The 15,012-nt window shown below is 35.0% G+C and overlaps 1 protein-coding gene across 2 annotated transcripts in view; it reads left to right on the plus strand.

The window, feature by feature from the left end:
• LOC113511282 (dystonin) overlaps window positions 1-15,012 on the plus strand; it is a 372,284-nt gene that overhangs the window by 1,324 nt on the left and 355,948 nt on the right. The gene's annotated exons all lie outside the window — the stretch shown is intronic.

A 15,012-nucleotide genomic window follows, 5' to 3' on the forward strand; every position in this document is an offset into this window, starting at 1 on the left:
ACTCCCTATCGATTGTAAAAGTTACATCAAAATCGGTTCAAAATTGGCGACGTAATCATGAAACAAATCGCAAATAAATATTGAATTGACAATCTTTTTCTAAGCTAAAAATCTATGAAAAGGCGTTTAAAATTGACCACGCAATCGCGTTACGAGTACATTAAACAAATCAAACGAATTCGGAACATCGTTCTTTTGGAAGTAAGAGTAGGTAACATATAGCAATATCTATTATAGGGGGGTAAGGGATTGTTAGTAATGGAGACTAAGAATCCCATTGCTAGCAATATACCCAACCAGGTCGACCTCCTCGCGGTTCTCCCTGGAAACTATCACGGTTAATTTCTTATGAATTCATCATGATGGGCTAACTGGCCTGTTTTCATTCTCATCTATCACCTTTCACTGGTGCTCCGCCAGCGTATCCCGTTAGCGCAGGGTTACCATTTCATTTTCACCCATAAAAAAAAAAAAATCTATTATATTGTACAATATCCATACGAACCCATTCATATCGAATATAGATATCCGATTGATATAGGCGATATCGTAATGGGTGGCCATCAATTTCCATAACAGCTTAATATATAGATATCGGACATTACCCGTCTCTATTTGAATGGAGCTAAAAAAAAACCACCTTCTTTAATTAATGGCGTCCCCTTGCTTAATTTGAAATGAAATCAATCCATATCTGTTTGAAATCGTTTCACGCCTCGGCATGCATGAATATTGCACGAGCGATGAAAAAACATTGAACACTTTTTTTACCATATTATCGTTGCCACAGTCATACTATATTATGAAGAGAAAGGGTTTGTGTGCGTTTCGTTTTCACGCTAAAACATGCGAAGCGTATATCTGTATTGGCTATTTCTAGCTGCTTTTATATGAATTAAAATAAACAGCAAAATACTAAAAAAATCATACAACAACAGTATTTGTGATTTCTTTCATATGTTAATTCTCTGTAATGTGTACCTATTGAAATAAAATAAAATAAAAATAAAAAAAAAACATAGCATAGATTCGCAAGAAAAAAAAACAGTCACCATAAATAAGACACGTTTATCATTGAACCAAATAAGTAATTCAGGAATTAGAGAGAACGTATCTCTTCAAAATATATACGAGATTACCGTCGATCGAGTGTGACGGATTTCCACAACCATCTCCATGATCGATATATTAATATTTGATAGGTACATATCATCAGTAAATTCCTATTCTCCGTGTAGTGACAGAAAAACCATATTGTCCTACGTCACTGCACCAGATTGACTTTTGACGGAATCGAGTTGGAATCGTATTGGAATAACATCGAATAAATTTCGAGTATAAGGTCAGCGGTTTGACTTTTGACGCAAGAGTATTGGAATCTAATCACATTCTCATAGAACGTCAAATTGGACGTTCGGATTGATACCTATGTTTGTTCGTTTGCCCCCTGTCTTGTAAAAACAAAAAAAATGGACTTCGCCTTACTTTATATTTGACGTCTATTCAAAATGGTATGAATCTTTTTGAAGGAGTATATTATAAAAAGGAAAGATTTGATTGTTTGTTTGTAATGGATAAACTTAATAACTAAAGGGAGACTTTGTACGATCGTCGTTTGCTTGAGCACCTCTGTCCCATTCGATTTTCTACCGTTAAACAGTTGTGTTTGCACAACTGTGTTTCGTTTTGTTTTCGTTTTCAACCGTGAAGCAGTTGTGTTTTCATGGCTGTGTTTCGGTTTGAAGGGTGGGATATGGCGTGAATTTACAGGGTACAGAGAAATAACATTTGAGTCCTCAGCAATGGCAAAGCATGGGGGGTATCATGGGTGAAACAGTATACTCTGTTATATCCATGGTACTGCTTATGTTATAGCGACGGTTACCACTTTCCATCAGGTGGGTTGTCAGCTTGTTGCTTAGATGTTCAAAAAATAAACTACTCAACCGATTTTGAAAATTCTTTCATGTGTATAACAACTAATAGTAACATAGAGTAAGAATACCATTATGAAAAATTCTCTAGTAAAAAATATGAAAGCAAAATGTATGCAGTACTTAGGAATTTTTAATTTCCATGACGATCTTACGTATGACGTAATACCTGTATCGTCGTTACGTTTGACGTGTACCATTTAAAATCGTCTCCAAACAGTTGCATACATTTTGCTCTACTAATATGCCGAGACGATACATTCGAGCGATATTTAATCGTGCTACGGAAAATTATAAAAACGCTCAATATATTTGCTATTTTTATTTGTAGATATTTATGTCGCAACTCGTCCAGACCTTGCGTAATCGAGCTAAATTTGCCCCAATGAGTGGCCATTCCATCCACCTACTTACTTAGTTAATTTTTTCCAACAAAATTATTGTTTCATTCAATTCACGCTCGATGAAGGCTTAACAAAAAAGTTCATTAACATTGGGTTGCCAGTGTTTTGTAATTGGTTTTTTTTTATTATATATTTGGAACCAACCAGTGCTTGCTTTCACCATTGACGTCGGTTTCATTAGAATGTATACAATCAATTCCAACAAGGTCCAATGAGTGACACGGTTTCAGTTAGGAGGTTACTACACTGCCATTACGCGTAGGAGGTGTGAAGCGATATTTAGTCGCTGTCAAATAGGCATTTCTGGCCATATTTTTAACCGACTAAATAAAAAAAGGAGTTCAATTCTGTTTTTTTTTTTATGTTCGTGTCAGATCTCAACCGATTTGGAATTTATGTTCACTACAATTGCCCATCCTCCACCCTCATTTATACGCAACTTGACAGCTAGAGGCAACAGTATTCAAAACTTGTCGTTTTCCGCCATCTAGACTGTTTTAGGCTGAATCTTTATTGCAGTCTCTGAAGGAAATGTGTTTTCAATATCGTACAATTGACGGCTGAGATTCGATTGGCTGATTTGGTTAGTGCAAAAACCCCCTTATACCTTTGTCCCACGGCAATATTGCGATGCGACAATGGCTTATTCATGTTTATAAAATGTTGATTAACCTCACTTGTTTTTTTTTTATTAACTGATGATGGATGTGGAACGTCATTATTTTTTCCTCCTATATACTGGAAACGGACTTATTTGCTCTTTGTTATGGTAATTAGCGAATCGTGAGATATATTCCAAGTTAGTATCTTTTTGTTCCGCGTCAACAAACGAGGCAGCAACCAGACTAGAATATGAAATAACAGCATAATATGTATAAAAGCAAATACTATTGAAATAATTCAATCGCATATGTTATATTGGAGGTTATTCTCCGTCACGACTAAGTGAAATAATATTGATTCGTGTCACGATAGCTATATCAGTTTTCGAGCAAAAGTATCGATTCTTTTCAATCGATCCAAATCAGAAATTCTCAGTAAATATCCTAGAATATGTGAGCCATCGCTTCCTTTTCCGTGGGTATAGTAAGAGGAGACTAAGGGAACTTAATGATCGAGAAATGGGCAGCAGCGTTTCTTTTAAAAAAATCACCAAAGCCCAAGTGCGGTTGCCAAACCGCCTGCCAAGCGTGGCAACTACTGGCAGGCCCTCCTTTATATTCAACAGTGGGGAGTTAACGGCTGATATGCATGAACCCTAGAACATACTCGAAATATTTAAAGTCTAAGAGTATCGTTTCTAGGCATGGGTAATATCGATAGCGCTTCGATATCTAGTTATTAGGTTCCGCTGAACAGTAACGACCAAAAAAAGATCATTACCCATTTTGATATCACCCATATTAGTTAGATATTTGTATTTATTTCAGTCGGGTGTCTAATTTCGATATTATATATATTTACAAGTGAAATAAAGAATATATATATTGGATATTTCATGTTTTTTTTTTATATCGGACAATATACATATATTGCAACTACAATATATAGATATTGTGGTATATTACCTATTCTTAACCGCTACATTTAATCATAACAATGATAATCTATAATATATCACTTGAAAACCTCTCATTACTTGTCTAATATGGCAGAATCTAATGTTACGTTTACCACAACGATAATCGGTTTGAGATTATCAGATTGAGGAGAAAGTGAAATTACTAACTGCAGAGACAGGGGGAATACTCTATACCACGTAAATTGACTGCCATATCCTTCAAACCGAAACAGCCACGCAAACATAACTGCTTCATGATAGAAACACGAACGGGACAGAGGTGCCCCGAGCAATCGACTTTTGTACAAAGTCTGGTATTTTAGTCATGTATCCGGTGACATCCAACACTTTGTATTAGAAGGGCTGTCAGGTTATTTCTCAATCCAGTATAATATACAACAAATACAATCCACGAATAACCCTTTATTTTATCACTAGCATTTACGCGGGATGTCCACGTGACCTACATGTTTTAATTAACATCCTCTATCTCAAGCCATTCAACCACCAAGACTCCAAAAGGTAACAAACAAACAAACTCACACTCAAAATGTTAGTAGGGAAGTAAGGGCAGTGGTCACTTTATTTTTATAATGAATATAAATTTGTTGTCAAAGCAAGCTTCCATGAAATACGAGTGCGAACGAATCAAAGATTGAATTTCCGCATGAATGATGCGATAAATCGCTTACCCACGCTCTCGTTTTACTACGATGTTACATCAGATGTTACAAATCTTTGTCGCCACAGCTCCAGATATTGACGAGACAATTCGCCATCACAGTATTTTTTTTTAATGAGACAAAATTGCAATATTTACCTTGCTCTACCGGTATAGATAGATAGATAGATAGAAAATTTATTTACATTACTTACAGCACACAAATTACAATAAAAAAACATACACATAATACACAGTAAAAGAGATAAAAGGATGAAAATAAAAAAGCAACAAAACAAAATATATAAACTAACGCTAGATGTCATGTGGATGGAAGTCACTAGTCATGAACTACGTGAGTTGACCTGTCAAAGTATCTTGTTTATAGCAGTAGAGTCTGTTGGAGCTCTGCTCTGCTTTTTATAAAACTTAAAATGGCAAATAAGCTAATAGCCCACCTGATGGAAAGTGGTAACCGTCGTCTATAAACATGTACAGTATCGTGGACATAACAGAGTGTATCGTTTCGCCCCATGCGTTGCCATTCCTGAGCTCTGTACACTGTAAATCAGCGTCATGTTCAGAAGGACTTGGCATATACTTGAGTGACACCATTTTAGTGTTTTTCTTTTCCTTTTTTGTTAATTTTTAAATATTTTATGTAATTAAGTGTAAAATTAAGCATTACATAAATATTTCTGTGTTTCAATTTAACGTATCTATAGATAATAATTTTTACCTATACGAACTGATAACCTTTAACTGCTGATAAGATACAGTCGATAGACTAAATACTTATACATTTTTTTTTATTCAACTTAGAATAGCTAACAAGCTGACGGCCCACCTGATGGAAATAACAGAGTATATTGTTTCGCCCATGAAATCCCCCATGCGTTGCCATTCCTGAGGACTCAGGTGTTATTCCTCCGTACCCAGTAAATTCACGCCAGTTACAAGTTGTGTAATTAGAAATTACAGTAATTAAATTGGTCACTTGTTCAATTAATAAACTCTGGGAGAAAGAGATTTAGTAATGGGAAAGTTAGCCTTTATTGCTATCGGTATACCCTATCAGGTCGACTCCACGTGGTTCCTTCTGGAAACTATTGTGACTAATGTATCGTTGAATTCGTCACGATGGGTTAACTGACCAGCCTTTTCATTTTCACCGATCATCCCTCACTGGTGCCCTGCCTATGTATACCGATACCACGGGTAGGGTTACCATTTCATTATCATCCATTAAAAACAGTGCTACAAAACATAAAGACGGTTACCTCATACAAATTTATTGATTCGAATATCACAAAACGATGAGTGTAGACTGCAAACATACCCGCTCGTAGCTTCCTCAGTACCCAGGGTGTAGGATGATGATGCTGGGGCCGTAGAAATTGAAATCCGATCTCCTTTTTAATTATTTATATATTTTAAACCAATTTTTTCCTGATACGTGTGGATTTGTGTGACGTGATATATCAAGATCAAAAACAACACCAGTTTTAAAGTTAAACCTTCAGGAATACAACTGTGAAAATCGAATTCCATTTGGTACAGTAGTTTTTGCGAGATGCCAGAACAAACAGACAGACAAAACTTATTTAATTTCGAATTATTTTTATTATTTCAACCCTTAACTGTCCGCTGCTGAATATAGGCCTTACTCATAAGAGAAGTTTTGACAGGGGTTGCCACGCTTGACAGGCGGGTTAGCAACCGCAGTTAGGCTTTTACAGATATTTTAAGAGAGACGCTGCTGCCCATCCTTCCGCCATAAGCTCCACCATAAATTCCGAAATTTTAATTAAATTTAATTCATGTATCAGCACTGTAGACACATTAATTTCAATAAACTAGTTCCATAAATAATTACAAACTCGTCTTATTTGGCAAGAATTCGAATTATTAAAATGAACGTCGAACTCGTTTCGAACAGTTTTTTTTATCACCGCGGATGACTAATAAAATTAGTTTAAAAAATCGTTATCGCTACAAAACACGTAGTACCATTCACTACCTACTTTATTTGCGTGTTCCCCAGTAACGCCTCGTTAGTTTAGGCATTAGATTAAAATGTTTATTATTGCTGTTGGACTAGACTATGTCGCTATATTACAATTAGTACTAGTACAGGGCCTTCCCCTCTGTACCAATACTACTGTTAGTACTGGAGACTAAGGACTTTGTTGCTAGCAATATACCCAACCAGGTCGACCTCCACGTGGTTCCCCTTGAAAATCATCGTGCTAGTTTACAAGTGTATAACTCATCACGATGGGCTAACTGATCTGTCTTTTTCATTCTCATCTATCATTCGTCACTGGTGCCCCATCAGCGTATACTGCTAGCGTAGGCGGGGTTACCATTCCATTATCTTTCATTAAAAAAAGTGCCGATACAACAACTAGGGAAAGAGGATTGTTAGTAATTGGGACCGGGGGTCCCATTCCCAGCAATGTACCCTACCAGATTGACCTTCACCCGGTTTTCTCTGGAAATTATTGTAATTTATTTTATACTAACTTTTACCCGCGGTTTAGTCCGCGGGACCGAGATATGTTTACTGACCGGGATAAAAAGTAGCCTTCTTCTCTATACCAAATAATACGTTTAAAGCAAATTTCATTGTGATTGGTTAAGCCGTTACCGTGCTATGTGGTAACAAACAGACAAACAAACTCATTTTCACTTTTATATTAGTAAGGAAGGATTTATGGATTTATATATTTATTATATATGATTAAATATATAAATCTACATCCCAAAGAGGGTTGACGTCAGGCAGGCGACCGGTCGTAAAACTAAAAGCCAAATCACATATTACGCCCACTCCAAATAATAATTAGGATAAGGATAGGAAGATGATGATGATGATGATGATTATGTATGCCAACTGACCTGCTATTTCATCGTCATCTATCATTCGGCACTAGTGTCTCCCCAGCGTATACCGATAGCGCAGGCAGGGTTACCATTCCATTATCATCCTTTGAAAAAAGAAAAAATAGCATAGGCAAGGTTACCATACCATATTCGTTCCCTTAAAAAAAAATCTACCTGTATGTCGCGAAATTTTATACTATTGCAAATTATTATAGTAATAAGGGGTTTCTGATGTAAATGCGTACACAGGAATGCTTAGTGCTTTATATTTTTCTCAGTTTCGTGTATAATATAGTATATGTCATTTATGTGTAAGTATATTTGTTATTTGTATATATTTATTCGTTTATATATGTAATTTTAGTATGTATGTATATCAATAATTAGTAGTACCGCATTCGAGTATTCTGACACTTCCCTATGGTTGACTGGGAGAGAATGCTTTTAGCATTAAGTCCGCCATGTACACATATTTGTACTAATGAATAAATAAATAAATAAATGCTCGATATTTGTATAGTGCATATTAGATATGCTATCAGCCTCGTGCCAACCTCGACCAGGTGCATTCAATGCCCATGGTGGCCGGTTTAGTCGGGGGAAGAGGTATTTGCAAGGTGTTCATTAAGAATGCTGCATTAATGAAATAAACTACATACCATATATTTTACTTTTGAAATGGCTTTCATACTGTAAAGGTCGAGGTCGGTTATTATTCCTTTATCTATGCCAGCGGTTGTATGAAGCTCCCAGGTAAATTCAGACCATAGACAAATTAGACCAGAAAAGATGAATACGACACAATTATAGATGATAAAAAATAAGGAATACAGATAATAAATATGTGATATTATTATATATTATATGCAATAGTAAATGTCGTCAACAGTTATGTACCGATTTTAATGATTTTTTTAGTCTTAAACGAGTAAAATTTTATTTTTCTCAAGATTGAAAATTAGTTTGTTTTTTAATGCGTTATTTTGGTGATTCAAAAGTTACTAGGGCAACATAACATACTAGATGTCAATTCGCTCAAAGTTTTAAGTAACGAGGATGTTCGTAATTGTAAGGTCAATGAACTTGCAAACGTATTTGTCGTCAAGTCGTAAACTATAGTGGCGCTCTATTAAAATGATAAACCCTACATATTCCTGTAGTCGTGTTGTACTGTGTTCCGTAACACAATTAAATTTAATAAGATAATTAAGCATATTTATATTCTTAATTCTACGTTTCTAGTTATTACTTGTGTATTTTAATATTAAATTTGCAATCCTATGAGATACATAGATAGGCTATAGGTACAAATTCATCTATGTTTTATTTAGTAGATAGATAGATATATAAACTCTTTATTTGAGTCATTTATGACACATGTAAATTAATAATAAAATTCATACAATCAAATTAATTACATTTTTTAAATATATAAAACAAAAGGTAAAAACACAAAAATATGTTTTCGCCATGTGTGTCGCATTGACCCAAATAGGCTACAGCTCAGCAATAGTTTTGCTTAAAAGCAATGCATTGTTTTTCAGCTGCAGCCTGAAATTAGGCTATAAGAACGCGTGCAATGAATCCATAGTGTCTTTGTATAACCCAATTTACACTCATTTAGTGTGGTATTTCCCCATTTGCGTTCCACACTGAGCTACACAGCCAGGGTTACCTGCCCGCTGGTAAGTACAAATTATATACCATTTCAATTATACCGCAGAACATAAATTTATAAACTAGATCCAGTAAAAGGGCATTAACATAATATTATACGAAATAACGAAAACGTATCATGTAAACAATTGTATCGTTTAAGGAAATATAGTTTTTCTACATCCACCCATTCATTTGTTATTTGCGACATGAACATCAACAAAAACTGTAATATATGTATAGATGTATACATAAAAATAAATGTATATTTTGTATAGTTTAATGGGTGATCATAGAACCCCGTCAACGCTATCGGTATACGCTGGCGGGGCACCAGTGACGGATGATACGTGAAGATAAAAGCAGGCCAGTTAGCGAATCGTGATGAACCATAAGAATTAATCAAGATAGTTTCTAGAGGCATCCGAGTGTGGCAGTCGAGTTGATAGGGCATATTCCTAGCAATGGAGCTGTTAGATCCCAATTACTAACAATCCCTTCTCCCCATTCTGTATAGTAGCTCAATATAGTATGGTAAAATACTGCAAGTACATAAAAAGATCATAGTTAAATAGGCAAAGAGCAATATACTAAGAAAATATAAGTAGTTGCAAAATACATCAATAATATATTCATTTTCTTTTAATTTCCAGAAAATCCTATCCGAATCCTGTTCCTGCATTCATCTGGAAACCCTGGAACCCTGAATCCCGCCCTGTTTCAAGAAAACATTACTTCCAATAATCATTCGTTCAAGTTTATAAAAATTGCAACATTAATAAAATCTTAATATTAAAAGTTCATTGTTCTTTTTGTTCATTCGAATTGAAATTTCGAATTGTTGATTCATGTGTGAACGAGTGGTAAAATCTTCTTTCTCCTTTTCTCTTTATAATCAACAAGAAGCGCTTTGTGTTAAACAAACACAAACACGAGTGCTATTGTTTGAAACACATGTTGGGTGACTAACAATGCCAACAAGTTTCTTGCACTTTGAAGACATTAAATTGTATGCATATTCGGGGTCATATTTAAGTAATAAACATTTTTTTTATAGTTATTTCATTAGAATTATTATATTTTAATTTCCTTACCATTACGATGTGTGGTACTGCCAACACTCGAAGATTGCAATTTGAGTGCTGAATGGTTAACATTAGGTTGTGACCAGTAATTTATTAATTTGCTTGAAGATGCCTCGTTTAGAGATGCAATATGCGTCGTAAATGTACGTGAACCAGTTTCATTAATAGAACACTCCTTAGATGCTTAATTTCTATTCTGATTTCACCCTACAGTATAAAACTGCCTACAGGTAGTTATACTCGTGTGTAGTAAGCGTGTGTAATTTATATCATCATCATCATCATCATAATAGCCGTTAACTGTTCACTGCTGAATATAGGCCTTGCCCGTTAGCGGGAGGGGTTGCCAGCAGTTGCCACGTTTGGCAGGCGGGTTGACAACTGCAGTTAGGTTTTAGTGATGTTTTAATAGGGATACTGTTGCCCATCCCTCGATCATTCCTTAGTCGCCTCTTACGACACCCACGGAAAAGGACGTGCCACGTTGTATGCCGGGACCACATGGCAACGGCAAAAGAGTAATTTATATAATAGCAACTAATTAATAAATATCAGACAAAAAATAAATTCTATTGATTTTTAAAAAATATCAAAATCGGTTCATAATTTACGAAGATGTTAACGACACGTTATTAAAAAAAAAAACACAAATCGAGAAACATCAGCGTTTAGAAATTGCTTAAAGAGCCGCAAACCGACTTGAGACATGAGTAGGTACGCAATCTAAACAATTTCTAACTGGAAAGATTCCGTAGTCTGCCGTCATAGGTTACAGATATTGATCCATTTAAGTCTGGCTCCACTGAGGTTGCTATCGTTTCTGTAGGTATTCTCATTTTATGTAAGTATAAATTTATATGATAGTGACTGTTTTTGGCGCCTCGACATTAACTCGAACTTGGTACAAGTTCAAACAGTCGTTATGTAAATTAGTTTAGGTAAAATATTTAGTATGAAAGCAAAGCTAAATAACGATAAAAAAACAATTCTTTTTTTTTATTTCGTCTATATTTTTTTATGTACGATTAGCTGCTACTCTGCAGCTTCAACCGCGTGATATAAGTATTCTAAGTGCTACGTTAGGTTATAACCTACCCGTATACCAAATTTTCATCATATCATTTAGTAGGTTTTGTTTAAACATCCATCTATTATTACAAACTTTCGCATTTATAATATTAGTAGGATAGTGAAGTGTTTTTAATGAGTTTTTTTTTTTTACTAAAAGGATTTATTTTTAGTCAGTTTCGTATTTTATTTTATTTTTCTTAGACCTTTTTGTTCTCTTTGGTATGGAGTCGAAAATTAGTTCTCAAGACTGGCAACACATGAAAACTATGGGAGGCACAGTCTCAGTTAATATTTTAATCTTTTATTGTTTTCCCATCAGTCAATAAATGGAGAAATTTTATTATCACTCAGTTCTGTTTTGTCATCATGCTGAGTTGTTATCTGTTTATTATTTGATAATAACATGATAATGGTATCTCATTCTCTGACCAGAGTATTAGGCTTTAAATATATTATCTAAAGTTTCGACGTGGATTGCACCACATCGTGGTCACGACAGGACGTCAATAAAGAAGCGGATATGTATGTACTATTTACCTGTAAACATTTTTCATCGCATTAAGTCCCGATAGTGTACTTAAAATATGTGTAAACAACACGAAAGTTTAATGAAAGTTGCATGAAATATATTAGTAGTATGTAGTCTTATTGATTTTATATCTGGAACTCGGGCGACCTCTATAATTGATCTAGATCAAAGATCATTTATGCTAATTGAATATAAGTTGGCTCGTTCCATTTATATGTTATTTGTGATTATGATTTTAATGTCTCACCTTCACCTCTGTCCTCGCTTTTCTATCGCCAAGCAATTGTGCTGGTATGGTTGGAGGTTTTGAAATGAGGGATACGTTAATAGAATTACTGGATATGCCTTCAAATAAACGAAAAGTCGATGTCAATTATATTTCAGGGAATCTGTAGATTCAGCTAACTTAAAATTGTCCTTTGTGGCCATCTATACACATCATCATCATTAACTTCTCAGTCATTATCCGTTCACTGCTGAACATAGACCTCCCCGAAAGACTGCCTTAAAGAACGGTACTGAGCCACCTGCATCCACTGACTTCCTGTATGCACTTGAGGTTGTCGCTCATTCTGAGGGGTCGTCCTACACTGAGTTAGCCCGTACGGGATCATCACTCAAGAACCTTTCTTCATTAATTTATTCTTTATTGATCACATTACAAAAAAAAATGATTGATACAAGAGACAGACTTGATGCTATATAAGCTTGATATGGATAATCTATAGGCATACTATAACTTATACTGAGCTATAGTAGAGGCCTAAGTTGATAGTCCATTGCTGAAGTTATTCATTTGATCATGAGACATAATGCCTTAGAAATAACAACCCATGAGGGGTACCATGGTCGTCACACTGTGTTCTCTATGTCTATAGGGTTGTTCATGTCTATAACAGTTACCAGTTTCTATCAGGTAGGCCATCAACTTGTTTAAAACTAAATAAAAGATGTCGAGTATATCTTCTTGTCTATCGCAAATTATAAGTAGTTTAGAAAAGGATCGTTTACGAATGTTCTTGCGCTTCATAAACGATCTCTGTATTGTTGTTTTTGACATATCTTGTCTTACACTTTTTGCAGTTGACATAAGTTGATTTATTGAAAGATCCGCATTAAGTACTCGACGTCTTTTAATATTAAATTGAAACCCAAGTGGGGAGTCAAGAAAATACGTAACATAGTCTTTATGTCAGCCTGAATGAACTATAGCACTGAGGTATTTTCGTGAAAACAGTATTTGTTATTTAGCACTTATAGTTGTGTAAGCAGAGGGCTGAGTCAGAAGCAAACGATTCGGAGGTCGCAGGTTCAAGGTCAGCTGTGAACACTACTTCAGCGTTTATACGTAAAATATACGAGTAGATATATTTCATTTTTATTTGTAATTGAAATGTACTTAAATCACGGTTCTCTCTTCACAATATTTAGATTAAAAATTTTGCTGACCGGGAATTCCGTCATAGTTATATCATATCTTTGGAATTAAACCAAAAATTGTGATAAAAAAATATTTTTTTGGTCATGAACATTTTGTAATCCAAACGGTGTTGCCCGTCGTGGTAGGAGGACGTAACTACACGCTAGTGCAATGACGAGTTAACTCATTACCGGGCAGCAACGTTTGGTTATGAAAAGACAAGTTAACTCGTCACCTGTCAGCAAAGTGTTAACATATTTCCAATAGACTTAAAAAAGTATGGGAAACTTAGAGAATATTGTTGAACTCGTAATTCATCGAATCGAGGCAGTGGTATATCGAAGTTTAGTTAAACAATATTAGAGTTAAACATTACAAATATACCTTTGTGCAGATCTGTTGAATTGTAAAAAGTTAACGTTCATAGTTAAATAGATACTCCATAAGATTACAACAGTAAACTTATAAATACAAACAATTACAAGAAAATTAAACATACGTATCGTGCTGTCATCGTATTAATAAGTGATCGTACCACTTACCATAAGCTGATCCGCTAGCTTGTTTGTCATTCTAGAACATATCTGGCCTTTTCATTTTTTTTTCTTATATTTCTATGGTGGCAAACAAGCATACGTATGCTTCAATATTATTTAGGACTAGCGACATGGCTTCGCACGGATAGATTTCTTTTTTTAATTAAAATACAGTCTATGTTTCTCACTAATAATATAGCTGTCTATAGGTGAAAAGACTTCAAAGATTGCTTAAGTATTTTTTCATTTTGTCCATTACAAATAAAAACAGAATCTTTCTCTATCAACAGATTAGATTGACGGTTGGTTTCTTGTTTTTGTTAAAAACAGATAAAAAATATTAATTATAAATGCCAAATTAATAATTACATTGTAGCAATAAAATGATCAGTGGTTGCTATGTGTATGATGGTAACGCCACTTGTCCATAAATAAAATATGATTGTTTTTAAGAAAAACCTGTTTTCAATTTGGTAAAACCAGTCATTCTTTTTTATACTACGAAATTGGCAAAGAAGCAAACAGCCTGTCTGATGGTAAACTTTTACTGTAGCCTATGGACGCCTGCTCACTAGGGTTGGTGGTAATGAAATAGTAACCCCGCTTGCGCTATCGGTATACGCGGGCGAAGACTAATGAAGGATGACAGGTGAGGATGAAGTAGGTAAATTGGCCCATTGTGATGAATTCCACAAGAATTAACCACGATAGTTTCCAAGGGGAACCGCGTGGAGGTCGATCTGATAGGCTGTATTGCTAGTAAAGCGGAAATTATATCCCATTACTAAATATTCCCCCCACACTGTCACATGTGCATTGCCGACCCTGAAGAAACCTTAATATACCTTTTTTGAAGAACTCTATACTGTAGTCTCTAGGAAAACATCAGCAGGGAGCTCATTCCACAGTCTGAGCGTTTACGGGTGAAAATCTCTTTTAAACCGCAATGTACTCGTATGTGACCATTTAGGTTCAAGCGTGTGAGGATAAATTCCGTATCGATGGCGAGCAGTGTAATGATAAAGAGTGGCATTTTGATTTAAAAACTAATATTTTTATACGATTAATAAATTAAAATTTCTTTGGAACCAATTTGTGAGTATTTATATCCTTTCACGTAAAAAGAATCCCAAATCGATTCACGATTGACGGAGTTATGAGGTAACAAACACAAAAGACATATAACCGAATTGAGACCTCTTTTTTTAAATCAGTTAAAAAGTGCGTAAATTCCTTTCCTTTAAATGCAACTGAAATAATAGTATTGAT

Source organism: Galleria mellonella, unplaced genomic scaffold (assembly GCF_026898425.1).
Source record: "Galleria mellonella isolate WM207_F2 unplaced genomic scaffold, CSIRO_AGI_GalMel_v1 utg133, whole genome shotgun sequence".
NCBI lineage: Eukaryota > Metazoa > Arthropoda > Insecta > Lepidoptera > Pyralidae > Galleria > Galleria mellonella.